The sequence below is a fragment of the Triturus cristatus genome, chromosome 4_2 (genome assembly GCF_964204655.1).
Source record: "Triturus cristatus chromosome 4_2, aTriCri1.1, whole genome shotgun sequence".
Classification (NCBI taxonomy): Eukaryota; Metazoa; Chordata; class Amphibia; order Caudata; family Salamandridae; genus Triturus; species Triturus cristatus.
Genome location: NC_140586.1, coordinates 492,579,126 through 492,595,354, shown reverse-complemented (window position 1 = coordinate 492,595,354; position 16,229 = coordinate 492,579,126). Strand labels below are relative to the sequence as shown.

Genomic DNA, 16,229 nt, shown 5'->3' with positions numbered 1-16,229 from the left:
CCATTGTTTTCATGTTCACTATGCGTGGAGGACTATTCCTGCTGCAGAAAAATGAATCCTAAAGCCCTTAAAGAACAGGAAGCCAAGTTGTTTCTGGCCAAGGCGACGAAAGAAGGAAGAGGGCGTAAGCGTGATAAGTCAAAATCGAAGTCGTTGACTTCGCATACATCGAAGTCGAGAAAGCATAAGAAAAAAAGAGGACATGGATCTCGGCGCCGCTTGACGAAGGGTAAGGCTTTCGAGGGCGCCTTCACCTGCCCCTCGACGTCGCCGAAAGGACTTTGTATCTCCTTCGCCCTCTACTTCTCCTTGTGTGACTCAGGAGAAGTCTCCTTCGCCTAGAGCACGGTTACTCATAGTACGGCCCGCGGGCCGCCAGCGGCCCTGCAAGCCTTCCTTGGCGGCCCGCGGACCTTGCAGACATCCTACCTGTGTTAAAAAAAAAAAAAAAAATAGTGTTAGCAAACACTGCCGGGTGCAGCAGCCCAGACTCTGAGACTCTGCTCTGTGGGGGCCGGGGGATTCCAGTGATTGTCAAAGTGGAGATGCAGGGGCCGAAGTGGTGAAATACAACAAAGCTTTATTAACATGTAAATGATCTTTTAAAGACCTGTGAAGTACTCGGGTGCGGCTGTGTGTGCGTGCGCTGGGAAGCTTCCTCAGCCGGGCTGAGGGCTGACACACACACAGGGTGAGATGACAGAGGGTGATGGAGGGAGGGAGAAGAAGACAGAGGGAGAGGGAGGGAGACAGAGGGTGACAGAGAGAGGGAGACAGAGAGGCGCAGTATGGGGGAGGGAGGCAGAGGGAGGGAGAGGAAGGGAGACAGAGAGAGACAGAGAGATGGAGGGAGGCAGAGAGGGAGACAGAGGGAGGGAGAAGGAGGGAGGGGAGGGAGACAGAGGGAGACAGAAGGAGGGAGAGAGACAGGGAGAGAGACAGGGAGAGATAGAGGGAGGGAGACAGAGAGAGAGATGGAGGGAGGGAGACAGAGAGAGGGAGGGAGATGGAGGGAGACGGAGGGAGACAGACGGAGAGAGATGGAGGGAGACGGAGGGAGAGGGAGGGAGACAGAGGGAGAGAGACAGAGGGAGAGGGAGGGAGAGAGACAGAGGGAGAGGGAGGGAGACAGGGAGGGAGACGGAGGGTGACAGAGGGAGGGAGGGAGGGGGAGGGAGACAGTGGGAGAGAGACAGAGGGAGAGAGAGGGAGACGGAGGGAGAGAGACAGGGAGAGATAGAGGGAGGGAGACAGAGAGAGAGAGACGGAGGGAGGGAGACAGAGGGAGGGAGGGAGATGGAGGGAGACGGAGGGAGACGGAGGGAGACAGATGGAGAGAGATGGAGGGAGACGGAGGGAGAGAGACAGAGGGAGAGGGAGGGAGAGGGAGGGAGACAGGGAGGGAGACGGAGGGTGACAGAGGGAGGAAGGGAGAGGGAGACAGGGAGGGAGACAGAGGGAGAGAGGCAGAGGGAGGGAGACAGAGGGAGAGAGACAGGGAGAGAGACAGGGAGAGATAGAGGGAGGAAGACAGAGAGAGAGATGAGGGAGGGAGACAGAGGGAGGGAGACGGAGGGAGACGGAGGGAGGGAGACGGAGGGAGACAGAGGGAGGGAGGGAGATGGATGGAGGAAGAGGGAGGGAGAGGGAGGGAGGGAGACAGAGGGAGGGAGACAGAGGGAGAGAGGGAGAGGGAGGGAGAGAGACAGGGAGGGAGACGGAGGGAGGGAGATGGACGGAGGGAGACAGAGGGAGGGAGACGGAGGGAGGGAGACAGAGGGAGAGAGACAGGGAGAGATAGAGGGAGGGAGACAGAGAGAGAGACGGAGGGAGGGAGACAGAGGGAGACAAAGGGAGACGGAGGGAGGGAGACGGAGGGAGACAGAGGGAGGGAGATGGAGGGAGAGGGAGGGACGGGGAGGGAGGGAGACGGAGGGAGGGAGATGGAGGGAGACAGAGGGAGGGAGGGAGACAGAGGGAGGGAGAGAGACAGGGAGGGAGACAGGGGGAGGGAGACAGAGGGAAGGAGACAGAGGGAGGGAGACAGAGGGAGGGAGACAGAGGGAGGGAGACAGAGAGGGAGACAGAGGGAGGAGGGTGACAGAGGGAGGGCGACAGAGGGAGGGCGACAGAGGAGGAGACAGAGGGGGAGACAGAGGCAGAGACAGAGAGGGAGACAGAGGGAGGAGGGAGACAGAGGGAGGAGGGAGACAGAGGGAGGTGGGAGACAGAGGAAGGAGGGCGACGGAGGGAGGGCGACGGAGGGAGGGCGACGGAGGGAGGGCAACAGAGGGGGAGACAGAGGGGGAGACAGAGAGAGGAGGGAGACGGAGGGAGGAGGGAGACAGAGGGAGGGCGACGGAGGGAGGGTGACAGGGAGAGAGACACGGAGAGAGACAGGAAGAGAGACAGGGAGAGAGACACGGGGAGAGACAGGAGGAGAGTGACAGGGAGAGAGAGACAGGGAGAGAGAGAGAGAGAGAGAGGGAGGGGGAGAGAGGGAGAGGGAGGGGGAGAGAGGGAGAGGGAGGGAGAGGGAGGGGGAGAGAGGGACGGAGAGGGGGAGGGAGGGGCAGGGGAGGGAGGGGCAGGGGAGGGAGGGGGATGGAGGGGGAGAGGGAGAGAGAGAGAGAGAGAGAGAGAGAGAGAGAGAGAGAGAGAGAGAGAGAGAGAGAGAGAGAGAGAGAGAGAGAGAGATGTGTGTATGCCGGGTCTGGTGGCTCAGTGGACCTGTGTTCAACCTCATGGTCACAATTTTTTTTTGCTTTAGCCCCGCCCCTCCCCCTCTGACCCTGCCCCCACCGGTGCGGCCCTCGGCCACACACCACACTGTAAATTTGGCCCCAGAGAAAAAGTTTGTGAGTACCCATGGCCTAGAGGCACTCCGGCACAGTCTCCGGCGCCGAGGGATTCACCGGCTTCAGATGCCGAGCCGGTTCAGGATATTCCATCTTCACCTCTCCCTGAGATTGAACCGGTGAATTCGGCAGTGGATCCCATCGTTCCAACGTCGGACACTTCCCGTTTGGATACTGGCTTGAATCCATATCCACAGTTTCCAGCTCAAGGTGCGGATCTGTCGCATTTTTTAAATGCTTGTACGGAGTATTTACAAGGGCAGCTTTCCCATCTGGAGCACCTTCTGGTCCCATGGGTCCTCTGGCATTCAACTTGGGCGTGCCCCAGCACTATGCCCAGGCACCCTTCATGCTGATGGCGCCATCATGGCAATTTCTGGCACCGAGAGTCTTGACGCCGTTGATAGAATCCTTGGCGCAGTCTGGTGAGCCCTCCTCTCGGCCTGGTGTGGAACTCGACGCCGGCTCCGGAGCAGTCGGTGCCATGTACGACGACGCCGATTCCGCGTCTAAGGATTTGTTCAAGGAGAGAGGCTCAGAGACTTTTAGAAGCGGAGCAGTATTGTAGATAGGAAGTAGAGGAGGGCGAGTTGGAAGAGTCTCTGGATGAATTCGAGGGAATTCAGGAGGCAAGTGGATTGAATACCTCCCCTGAGTGGGAACTCTCTTCTACGAGGGCTTCTCCTCAGGAGGTAGCTCCCTACCATTTGGTGTTAAGGAAAGCTGCGGAGCTTTTGGATTTGCAGTTACCTACTGCTGAATATAAACCAAATTTGCTGACAGAGGGTCTGCATTCACCTTCCTCCACAGTTGAGCCTCCGTTACCCTTTAATGAAGCTTTGTTGGATCCTATCCTCGAGGTTTGGCATAAACCACTCTCCCCGCCTGCCGTTTCTAAAGCTGTGGCTAGGAGGTATAGGACTGCACCAGGGGATCCAAGTTTTCTCTCTTCTCATCCATCTCCAGAGAATTTGGTGGTGCAGGCATCCTGCTCCAAGCAATCTTCAGGTGCTTTTCCACAGACCCCAGCTGACAGGGACTGAAAGAATAAGGAACAGTCAGCTAAAATGGTTTTACCCTCTTCTAGCATGGCACTGAAATTGACCAATGCTACTTGTCTGTTGGGCCGTTACATGCTTTGATGGACTCGGCAAAACAATTGGACCCCAAGTTACCTGATGAGGAGGGGGGGAACTTTATGGAGGTTCGGTCAGATGCTCAGGCTGTGGCTAGACAGGTTATTCAATCAGGCCTGGATACGGCTGACTCAGTAGCCAGAGTTATGGGCTCCTCCATAGCTACAAGAAGGCAGGCTTGTCTTCGTTCTTCTGGATTTTCTCCTGATGTCCAGGCCACTCTTGTTTATTTGCCCTTTGACATGTCAAAGCTCTTTGGGGGAAAAAGCAGATTCAACCGTACAAAGGTTTAAGGATAGCAGAGCCACTGCGAAGTCCTTGGGATTGCAGACCCAGTCGAGGAGTTTTGGCTTCAAGAAATATCGAGGCTTTGGAAGGTCTTCCTTTCGCAACTTCCGTCAACTCAGCAGCAGCAGCAGAATCCACTCTATATATCTTATAGAGGAAGAGCCAAAGGTCATCAACGTGGTTCTGCCCGCAATCTCTCCTCCTCCTGTTCTGGCTCCTACGCTCCATCTGGTACCGCAGGAAAGCAACCCTAGATCCCCCATCCTGGATCATGTGGGTCCTGTAGGGAGTCGGCTGTCTCACTTTCTACAAGGTTGGAAATCGGTCACGACAGACCTTTGGGTTTTAAACCTTGTGGAGAATGGGAACGCCCTTCCCTTTCGGGATTTTCCTCCTACTTACCCTCTTTGCCAAGGTTTTTGTTCAGAGCACCGTTTGCTTCTTTTGCAGAAGGAGGTTCTTGCATTACTACAAAAAGGTGCAATAGAGGTGGTTCCAGAGCAGGAAAGGGGTCAGGGATACTACTCCTGGTATTTTCTGATCCCAAAAAGGACGGCAGGTTACGTCCGATCCTGGACCTCAGGGTCTTGAATTTTTACCTGAAGCAGGAGAAATTTAAGATGCTGACCCTTGCTCAGGTTCTTCTGGCACTATAGCAAGAGGACTGGATGGTATTGATCGACTTACAGGATGCGTATTTTCACATCCCCATTCTGAAGTCACACAGGAAGTATCTCCGTTTTACAGTTGGGTCGCAGCATTACCAGTTTGTGGTCCTTTTGGTCTTACTACTGCACCTCAAGTCTTCACAAAGGTGATGGCAGTGGTGGCAGCTCTTCTCAGAAGGTCGGGGATTCTGGTTTTCCACTATCTGGACGATTGGCTGCTCAAAGCGAAGTCGCCAGAGATGGTGCTTCATCATCGGCGGGTAATATCTCAACTGTTGTTCAACTTGGGTTTTTCAATCAATGTGCCCAAATCTCACCTGGTGACCTCTCAGCGCTACCTGTTCATAGGGGCGGTACTGGACACCACTATGTGTCGAGCATTTCCTCCTCCACAAAGAATTCTCGACATTCAGGAGATGAACCCTTTATTCCACAATGGAGCGGTTGTTCCAGTTCTGAAGGTCCTTAGCCTGCTCGGTCTGTTTGCCTCCTGCATTCTGTTGGTCAACCATGCACGCTGGCACATGAGGGCGCTCCCGTGGTGTCTCCGCAGGCAGTGATATCAGCACAACGGAGATCTCAGGGAGTCAGTCAGGATCTCCAGAGAAGCTGGGGCGGATCTGTCTTGGTGGAGCGTGGAGGGCAATCTGCCTCAAGGAAAACCCTTTCATATTCCTCCATCGGTGGCCACAGTGATAACGGATGCCTCTACCCTAGGGTGGGGTGCTCGTCTGGGAGATCTGAAGATCAAGGGTCTTAGGTCTCCAAAGGAAAGATCGTCTCATATCAATCTTCTGGAATTGCGGGCGATACGTTTGGCGCTCAAGGCCTTTCTCCCTTCCCTTCGCGGTCAGTCGGTTCAAGTCCTAACGGACAACACTACCGCGATGTGGTATGTCAACAAGCAGGGAGGAGTAGGGTCGTACTCTCTCTGCAGAGAGGCTTTGCGGCTTTGGTCCTGGGCTCAGGACCATCGGATTTGCTTGATGGCGAATCATTTGGCTGGGGTGTTGAACGTACGTGCGGCAGATCTCCACCGACCACGAGTGGAGGCTTCATCCAGAGGTAGTTCGACACGTCTTCCAGACGTGGGGTACTACTCGGGTGGACCTGTTTGCCACTTTGAGAAAGCGCATTGCCCGTCATTCTGCAGTCTCCAGTTTCCGATGCAGGGGGCGTTGGGGGACGCGTTTCAGTTGAGTTGGAGCTCTCAACTCCTTTACGCGTTTCCTCCCATATCCTTGATTCCTCGGGTTCTGAGGAAGATTCGCCAAGACCGGGCCCAAGTCATATTGATCGCCCTGGATTGGCCAAGAAGGATGTGGTACCCAGATCTACTTCACCTATCATCGCACCCTCTGCTCTGTCTCCCTCTCAGGGTAGACCTCCTCTCTCAGTCTCAGGGGCAGATTCTTCACCCCCACCTCCAGAGCCTGCACCTTCATGCCTGGAAATTGAACGGGGCAACCTGAGTTCCTTATTTCTCCCGCCTGAGGTGGTGGATGTTATTTTATCGGCCAGGCGACACTCCACCAAGTCCATGTATTCCTACAGATGGTCAAGATTTGTTAAATGGTGTGGAAAGAGGTCCATTGACCCTTTAAAGGCCCACTTGTCGAATGTTCTTCAGTTTGCTCTTTCCTTGGCTCAGCAGGGTTGTGCTGTGGCCACTGTTAAGGGTTATATATGAACCTTATCGACTTTTCTGTGTCTACCTGGTCAGCCGTCTTTATTTAAGTCTCCTATCGTTTTGAGATTTATCAAAGGCCTTACCAATATGTTTCCGCCTACTCCCTTTGTTATGCCCCAATGGGATCTTAACCTGGTTTTAACTTTGTTGATGGGTTCCTCTTTTGAACTCCTTCATAGCTGTCCTTTGAGGCTTTTATCTTTTAAAACAGTCTTTCTGGTAGCCATTACCTCAGCAAGGAGGGTGAGTGAGCTTCAAGCTCTTAGTTCAAAACCCCCGTTTTTGACCATACATGCTGAAAGGATGGTCCTCAGGACCAGGGCTGCTTTTCAGCCTAAGGTAGTTACTCCTTTTCTTCTGGGGAAGTCCATAACTCTCCCTGTGTTTTATCCACCCCCTCATCCTTCCAAGGAGGAGGAGAGACTTCACCACCTGGACCCTACAAGGGCGGTGAGCTTTTATTTGAACAGGACAAAGGACTTACGTTTGGATGATCAGCTCTTTGTGGGCTACGTTGGACACTCAAAAGGCAAAGCTGTGCACAAGCACACTTTATCCAGGTGGATCATCTTGTGCATTAAGATCTGCTACGCCCTTGCTGGTAAGGAACCACCTGAGGGTATTAGAGCTCATTCTACTAGGGCTAAGACTTCCACCTCTGCTTTAGCCAGAGGTGTTCCTGTGTTGGACATTTGTAAGGCAGCGACCTGGGCCTCCCTCCACACTTTTGCAAAGCATTATTGCTTGGATTCTGAAATGAGGAGCCAGGGCCATTTTGCGCGCTCTGTCTTGCAGGACTTTTTGGTATAGGAAAGGTGGACACCCGCCTCCGGGAGTGGGACTGCTATTGGAATCTATTCATAAGGTGAGGAATCCACAGGCAGATGTCTCCATCAGAAGAACAAGTTACTTACCTTTGGTAACGCTTTTTGTGGTGGATACAGTATCTACCTGTGGATTCCTCCCTGACCCACCCACTTCCCCGTTGTCCACCTTTGTATACCTTAAAAGATGCCTTTTTTGACTTGTTTTACATTGTATCGCCCTTCTATCTGGTACAATTGTAGGAAATGCTGATGCTCTTTAGCTTTCCTTTTTGATTTGGTACTTTGTATATTGGTTCAAATGTTGTGTACTGTGTATACTTTGATTCTGATATCGGTCCACCTGTTTGCCTCAGAGGCACGGAAAAAATGGGTGGAACTGACGTCATCACACCGACGAGGCTTTCTTATGGCTCCGGTGACGTTATGTGGAGTCATGAGCGGAGCCGATGTCCTCGTCGGTGTGGAGAGCTAGGAAAAAGTCTGTGGAATGCTGGTGCAGGGGCTATTCATAAGGTGAGGAATCTACAGGCAGATACTGTATCCACCAGAAAAAGCGTTAACGGAGGTAAGTAACTTGTTCTTTGGGACTAGTTTCGAGGTATCACCCCTCATCAGGCAGGCTAGCTTGAATCCAATGGCACAGTGAGGATGGGACCCTTTCCTCTTGGGCAACTATAGCGACACAAAAAAATGGACGGAATGCTGAACATTGTCAAACATTCACCCCCAGTCATAGATGTGGGTTAAATCCATTGTTTTTTTGCTCACCATGCAACCCCAGTTTGTACCCAACCATATGCAAATCAGTCTTGACCCTGGTCCCCTTGGGGACAGCCCAGCCCAAACTGCCAGGCCTGGTCCTCACTGTGAGAAGGTGGGTTGGTATATGCTCTCCACTAAATAAAGTGGGCACCTTGTACCAGACCACATGACCCTTATGATGTCTGAGTTCAAAGATAACCTTAGTGAAAGCTATCCTAGTGGTAGCTATGGAGAGCAGCCTTCAGGCTTAATCTTGAAGGAATGTAAAGCAGCTTGTTTTACCAGAATATCACCCCCTAAATGATTAAATGAAAGGAGAAAGACACAGTGTTTATTTAAACATATGTATTTATTAATATAACACTCTACTAGTCTCTACATGAGACTAGGGCATACATCACACAATACTAAATCAATAGAACATTCGTAAATAGCAAAATACACAGCGGGCTCCAGGGGCAGACCGAACCATATACTACAAAAAATAGTATAACAACAGCGACTTCAATAGACACGGTGCCTAGAGCACGTAGAATCGCTGGGACCCCAAGCAACCACCCAGAGGAGTGATACAGGGAGCCCACGGAGGACGGGTGCAGTGAGGAAACACAGACGCCTCCTCCGTACAACTCTACGGGAAAGTCGCGGTTGGAAATTTACAAGTTAAGGACTTCGAGCAAACCATTTGGAACTTAGGAGTTTCTAAGGCCAACCCACCAGTGAGTACCGAATAACCCGTGTTACCTATCCCAGAGGAGCCATGTGCATAGGGGTCAAGTGGTGTCAGGAACCTTTGTCGTTTTCAATGGAGAGCTGCAAAGAAGTCCTGCTGCCAGGAGGGTGAAGAATGTCCGGTGGAATCCAAGCCTGGATTTGAGGTGAGATGAACCTGAAAGCAGAGGGGACAGAGTCTGGGTCACTTCAGGTGACTAGGGGCTCGGTAGTCGAATGCCCACCGATGTCAAGTGCTTCAGGAGTGAAGGAGGGTTGCTTGACTCTGCAGCCACGGGGACCAGGAGACATTGAGGACAACTAGAATCTGGAGGTGAGCTGTCCTACAAAGGATATCGAGAGCTGAGGGGTTGATGTCTGGCTGGAGAACCAACAAGCCATGGCAAATGCAAACCACGCGGTCAGAGGAAACAGGTTACGGAGAGGACCAGCAAGGTCCAGGGAACTATCCAAGCAATGGAGAGTCAGGGCACATCTGGAGCAACCAGGTAAGCCCAAGAATTAGCAAGGTGACCCTCGCCAGGACCCACAGGCCAACGGACCAGGGATTGCGTGGAGACCTCAAGCAAGTTTGCAAAGCACCAACCCACAGGACACTTGTGGTGTGGAGGCCAGAAATCTTTGGTGCAAATACTACTTGGGTCGGGACTACATGTAGTCCAAAGCACAGACTCAGGAATTGTCACTAAGCATATGCAACTGCAAATGTACGCAGTACACAGGGGTTCGGGTTGCACCGTTCCCACGAGGGATACTGGTCTCAGAATCACTGAGAGGGCAGATCGACCTCAGGGACCTTAGGGAACCCACTTCCTGTGTTGCTGAAATCTTCAGAGCCCTCAGGAGCTTGGGAAAAGCAAACCGGTCAGATGCATTTAGGTGCCTGCTTTTGCAGGGGAGTAACTCCTTTACTCCAAGGGAGATTCTTCAGTTGTCCAACGTCGTGCAGGCAGTCGGAGTACTTGGTTTCTTCTTAGCAGAATCTTGTCCAGGTAAAATGTAAAGTGCTGTAGCCAGGTAACCCACTTTAAACCCATGGGAAGGGGTTGGAAAGATTCTGTAGACCCTCCTAGGGGAGGGGCAGCGTAGGAGAGTAGGATCTGCCTCTTATGGTTACCCCCACGTTTTGCTGCTGTAACACTGTTTTTCGACTTTGGTCTGGCTGGGGCCCTGCTATTCAGGACTCCAGCCTAGCTGCGTCCTCTCTAAATTGATTCCATGTACTTTAGGTACACCACAGATTGGATTCTGGGGTGCCCTTATAAGTCCCTAGTATATGGTATACTATGTACCCAGGGCATAGGTACCCCAGAGGCCTACCAGGGGCTGAAGCATGTATTATGCCACCCCTGGGAAGCCCTCCAAAATGACACCACAGGTCTGCTACTGCAGCCTGAGTAAGGTGGTGCATGCACCCCTTACAGAGATATAGGTTCACTATATCTCACCTATCACTGCACATAGAAACCTATCAGTCACCCCATGGCAGGCCTTATCAATCCTGAAGGAAGGGTGCTTGGGTATATGTGAGAGGGTGCCCAGGCATGAGCTGAGCCCCTCTGCAGCCTTTGGAATCCATCCTTCAGGGTTGTCAATGATGCAGCCTGACCATATACTCTTAAGTGCATTATAACCAAACAGTAAATGCTAACTTTGGACTGGCGGCATGGAAACATGTCGTGTTTGGTGTCAAACACCTTGGAATCATACCCGCGAACCAGTAACTGGTGTGAGAGTATGATCCCACCCTTCTAGAGGGAGAGACATGACAGCACAGGTATACCCGGTACCAACTTAAAAGAACCCTGGCATCACAAAATGGATGCTGCAGCCACAGACACAGTTCTGGCCTCCTGCTGCTGACAGAAACAATGACAGGGGAGGCCTGAACAATAGGTTTCCTGTCACAGGGAGGTGTAAGCAACTCCCAGACAGGCTGATGTGTTTTGGGGCTGGGTGGGAGCATTCTGAGAGTGCTTTGAAGTTCTGCACTGGGGGCACATTTGGCGTCCCTGTGCATAGTCCAGCTCAAACTGGTTCAGGGGCTACCAGCCCCTGCTCTGGTGCGAAACTGGACAAAGGAGATGGGTGTATCCACCCCTCTTTCCAAACCCTCCCATAGGTGGGTCCCCTGAGTTAGTCCAACCCTTTCTTAGGTATAAGTAAGGAACCCCTGGCTACAAGTTCTTTAGATATCCCTGGACGAAACTCTGCAACTGAATCCTGGAACTTCGACGCTCTATTCAAGATTAGAGGACTCAAGAAATCTCCCTTGAGGTCAAGGAGGGACTCCCCTGCTTGGCAGGCACTAACAAAGCAATTACTGGTCTGCATCTCTGAAACTCCTGACGGACTCCGAAGTATCCCCAGCCCAGGAAGGTGATTTCCAGACTTCTCAGAGGCCGACCCAAGTCCGCAGCAAAGCGGAGACTCACAGCCCTCGTGCGTAATGTGGAACCGGAACTCCTGGTCACCGTGCACATTTGCAAGTGCATTGACTTCTCAACGTCTCTTGAAGTCGTGCTTTGGGTTACGTGTAGCCCAATCCCCGAGCACCTTTTCCACCAAAGATTGTGGGCCTACACTCCACAAGTGTTCTGTGAGCCCGCTTCTTGCATTTCCGCTTGAGGCTCCTTCACGATCCCTGGTCCGTCAACTGGTCGAATCCAGCTCCTGGTCATCCTCGACGCCCCTGGTCCTCGTGGCTGAAGAGTCAAGCTTCACCTTCTTCACCTGAAATCACCCGACATCGGTGGGCATTCATCTATCATGCCCCTGGTCACTGGCTAGTGACCCAGACTCTGTCCCCCCTGCTTTCAGGTTCTTCTCATCTTCGATCCAGGCTTGGATCTCTTTGGACACTTCGCATTTTCCTGGCAGCAGCACTTCTTCGCCAGCTTCCATAGAAAACGACGACGCGACCCAACACCATTTGACACCTATGCACCCGGCTTCCCTGGGTGAGGTAACTCGAGTACTCTGGTGCTCCCGTGGGTGTTGACCCTAGGAAGTCCTAAGCCCAAAAGGGTTTGGTTCTAGCTCATCTCTAAGTGTCCCTAATTTTTAAAAATTTCCGCGACTTTCCCCATAGAAGCTAATGGGAGCTGTTTTCTCACACTCACACGGCCCCCGTGGGTCCCCTGTGTCACTACCTTGGGTGGTTTCTTGGGGTCCCAGCGATTCTGCAGGCTCTAGGCCATGTGTCTAGTTAAGTCGGGATTCTGATACCACTATTTTAGTATATGGTTTGGCTCGCCCCAGGGCCTAGTGTGTATTTGTGCTATTTTACTGTAATATTTGAAGTGTAAGTTATATGTTTTGACCTCTAGCCTCATAAAGAGACTAGCAGGGTGTGTTTAGTAATAAATACATATATTTTATATATATACCTGGTGTGGTTGCCTTTCATTTAGCCATTCAAGAGATTATAGACTGGTAAAACAAGCTGCTTTACATTCCTTCAAGACTTAGCCTGAAGGCTGCTCTCCATAGCTACCACTAGTATAGCTTTCAATAAAGGTTATCTTTAACCTATCATCAATAAGGGGTTGTTTGGACTGGTGCAAGGTGCCCACTATAACTAGTGGACAGCATATACCAGTCCAACTTCTCACAGGCAGGACAGAGGGGTGGCTACACCCATGTCCTTTGTCCAGTTTCGTGCCAGAGCAGGAGCAAATGGCTCCTGCAACTGGTTTGAGCTGGACTACGCACAGGGACACCAAATGTGCCCCCAGTGCAGACTTTCTGGCACTCTAAGAGTGCACCCACCCAGCCCCAATACACTAAATCCTGTCTGGAAGGTGGTTACACCTCCCTGTGACACGATGCCTATTGTCATGTCTTTCTCTGCTCAAGCTTAGCTCAGTAGCAGGAGAGCAGAATCGTGTCTGTGGCTGGCAGCATCCATTTTGTGCTGCCCAGGTGGAGAAAGCTGGTACCGGGTATACCAGTGACCCACATATGTCCATTCAGAAGGGTGGAATCATACTTTCCACGCCAGTTACTAGCATGGAGGTATGATTTCAAGGTGTTTTACACCAAACACAACATGTTTCTAAGCAGCCGTTTTAAAGTTAGCATTTACCGCGAGGTTATAATGCACTTAAATATATATTTCTGGCTGCTTCACAGGCAACCCTGGAGAATAGTCTCCGAAGGCTGCAGAGGGGCTCTGCTCATGCAGGGGCACCCTCTCACCTAAAACCCAGCACCCTGTCTTCAGGATTGTTAAGGTCTGCCATAGGGGTGACTGATATGTATTTAAGTGTAGTGATTTAAATAGATATAGTGAACCTATATCATAAGTAAGTGGTGCAGTAGCAGGCTGGTCATGTCAATTTGGATGGCCTCTCAGGGGTGGCATAATACACGCTTCATCCCATGGGAGGCCTCTGGGGTACCTATGCCCTGGGTACATGGTGTACCATATACTGGGGACTGATAAGGGTATCCAATCCAATCCAATCTGGAGTGTACCTAAAGTATATGCATATCAATTTACGGGAGAAAGCAGATAGACTGAGGTCCTGGATAGCAGTATCCCAGTCAGACTAGGCCAAAAACAGTGTGACATCAGCAAAAAGTGGGGGTAACCATAAGAAGCAGATACTACTTTCCTACACTCCCTGGACCGGAAACAAGTATCTTGAGACTAGTTTCAAGGTATCACCCCTCATCAGACAGGCTAGCTTGAATCCAGGTGCACAGTGAGTATGGGACCCTTTCCTCTTGGGCGACTATAGCAACACAAAAAGATGATGAATGAAATGCTGAACATTGTCAAACATTAACCCCAGTCACAGATCTTTTGCTTTGGCTTACTTTTTATGCTCATGACTGATTCACTCTGGGCACCTCTGGCCTCCACGTCAGTGACTTGTCTTTCAGCATGCTCCACAGTTCTGGCAGCCATCAACACTTGCTCCAGACTCAGAGTTTCTCTCTGCATTCGTTGTCTGAATAAATTTGACAAGCATCCATCAGTAACTCTGAGTTGCAGAGCTTCCTCATCCTTCAATTCATTGAACTTATAGTGTTTGATGGGCATATCAAGTCTCTCCACAAATTCATCAATGGTTTCACCAATTCTTTGGCATTCGTGACTGAAAATATATCTTTCATAATCAACGCTTGATACTGAATTGAACTCTAGGTTTAGCGTATCTTTAAACTGACAATATGTAATTTCTTCATCAGTTCATGGCATTTTCTTTATGACTTCGTTCACACCATAACCTACAAGAGTTTTGAGTACTTGAAAATCCTTTTATTTATCAGTCACTTCAAGTACATCAATGAAATCATCAAGGGTCTCTATCCACGCAGACCAAACTATCGCCAAAATGTAGCCTTTTGGCACTTTCGAAAGGTGGTTGTGGCTTCAGGAATGAAGGAGCATTGTAGACCAGCAGTGGCGGCTCCTCCATTAAAACAGAGGAGTATCGCCCCAAAGCTTTTTGCAGTGAAAAAAAAGTAAAAATAAAATGATACCATGTGTTATTCTAATTTTATTTGCTCCTGCTGCGGTGTCTCGGCCAGGCGGATCTGCCTCAGAGCAGGGGGAAGAGTGGTGGGCACTATGAAAGTGCACATAAATGTTTGAACGGCCATCTTTGGCCGGCCAAACATTCATGCGCACTTTAAATGTCCTCCACTCCGGCTGTATTACAGCCCAGGCTCCCATTCGCTGGCTGAGCGCCGAACCACAGCGCTCAGACCAAGCATTGCAGCGTTGTGAATGGCTATGGGCAGCCTGGTGGCCCGGGTGCTTCCTGTTTCCACAGAATAAGCCAGGAAGAGGAAGCAGGAGAATTGGGGGTGGTAGGCCAGCTGACTGGCACGCAATTGATTTTTGTTTAATCCTCCTCCCCCTCTTTGTCCCTCCCTGCTCCACTGCTGCTTCTTGGGAGCAGCCGCCACTGTAGACCAGTGCGGAACTTACTGACATCGCGGGTGGTTCCTTTTGAGTTGGTGTTTGCGATTAGTCTTTACAGCCAACTGAAAAATTTCACTATTGCGAAAGTCGTTCTCGGATCTTTATTTCACTAAGACCCGTTAAGTTGTTCTGAGCCCCACTCTGCAACTTTGTGAGTGAGCTGCTTCAGGTATGGATGGCTCTGTAAGCACAGCCCCAAGCACTTCTCCTTTTGCCACCTTTGCCGAGTGTGGTAGTATGAGGACTCTATTCAATGCATTCAGGAAGTCATTTTTCTTTCTTTTTCTTAACAAACTTTATTTTTTTTTATTCTATTACTATATAATAAACATTCTATATGCATACGTTGCATGAAAATAGACATTTCCTTCCTGCAAGATATCCATACAAGGAGCATTATGTCCATCGATGTAAGCGATCAGAGAAAAAAGAAATAAGAAAAGGTTTGCATAGCCTACTTTCCATGTGTTAGGACACAGACCATTTATATATACAATAATGTTCAACTATTACCCATGAACACCCCATCCTCCCTGTCTATAGCCCACCCCCCGCTGCCCAGGCTCTGGCTACATAATACAAAAACCTGAATAAACGTCTAACTCCAAACAAATTTCTTTAATTACATTAGCTTGTCGTACTGCTTCATTCATAACCATCATTGAGTGACTACAGAGAAACTCGATGCTATATCTGTTATTGTGTATGTGGAACATCAGGGGTATCATTGGGATTGGTACCCTTATGTGCTTCTACCATTGTGTCCCAGTACAGGGAAATTGGTATTTTCCATAGACCACGGGCCTCCTCCCTGCGCAGTGCCGCGCTTTCATCCCCTGCCCATCTGGACAGTTTGCTGTGCCACATGTGCTACGTAGGAGCTTTGGCTGACTTCCTGCGCATAGTGATAGACCTCTTAGCAACTATGAGCGCCAAGTCCAAAAATCGTAACTGAACCGTATGTGTTTTTTTTTCATCTACAGATGCCTAATAAGCACTCCAGTTCTGCGCCCCCTATTGAGAAGTGAGTAGTCCCCTCTATCAATCTTATAACCCCTCCTCAAAAATCTGCAAGGCATGTGAAGTAGATCTGCTGCTGGTAATTTGCACCGGGGGCATTGATGGGCAGTGTCCGGGTGTATTCTCGGTAGCCTATGTTGGGTCAAATAAGCTCTATGTAATATCATGCATTGAATAAACTTGAACTTTGCATTGCAAGGTATTTTCCGTGGGTACTCCAATACATCTTTTCATTCCCTGTCTGTAAGATCACGTCGCATACCTGTTGCTCACTGCGCTTGATTAGTATCTAGGGGAGTTCTGGCATGCG

The 16,229-nt window shown here is 50.6% G+C and overlaps 1 protein-coding gene across 2 annotated transcripts in view; it reads left to right on the top strand.

The window, feature by feature from the left end:
* The window catches only part of LOC146834595 (calcium-activated chloride channel regulator 1-like), a 328,733-nt gene that overhangs the window by 5,541 nt on the left and 306,963 nt on the right, over positions 1–16,229 (top strand). The window contains exon 2 of one of the 2 annotated variants that reach the window (XM_085602049.1): positions 15,883–15,923. The exons of the other annotated variant lie outside the window; for it this stretch is intronic. The gene's annotated coding sequence lies outside the window, so the exon portion shown is untranslated. The remainder of the gene's footprint in view (positions 1–15,882; positions 15,924–16,229) is intronic. 2 annotated transcript variants of the gene reach the window in all.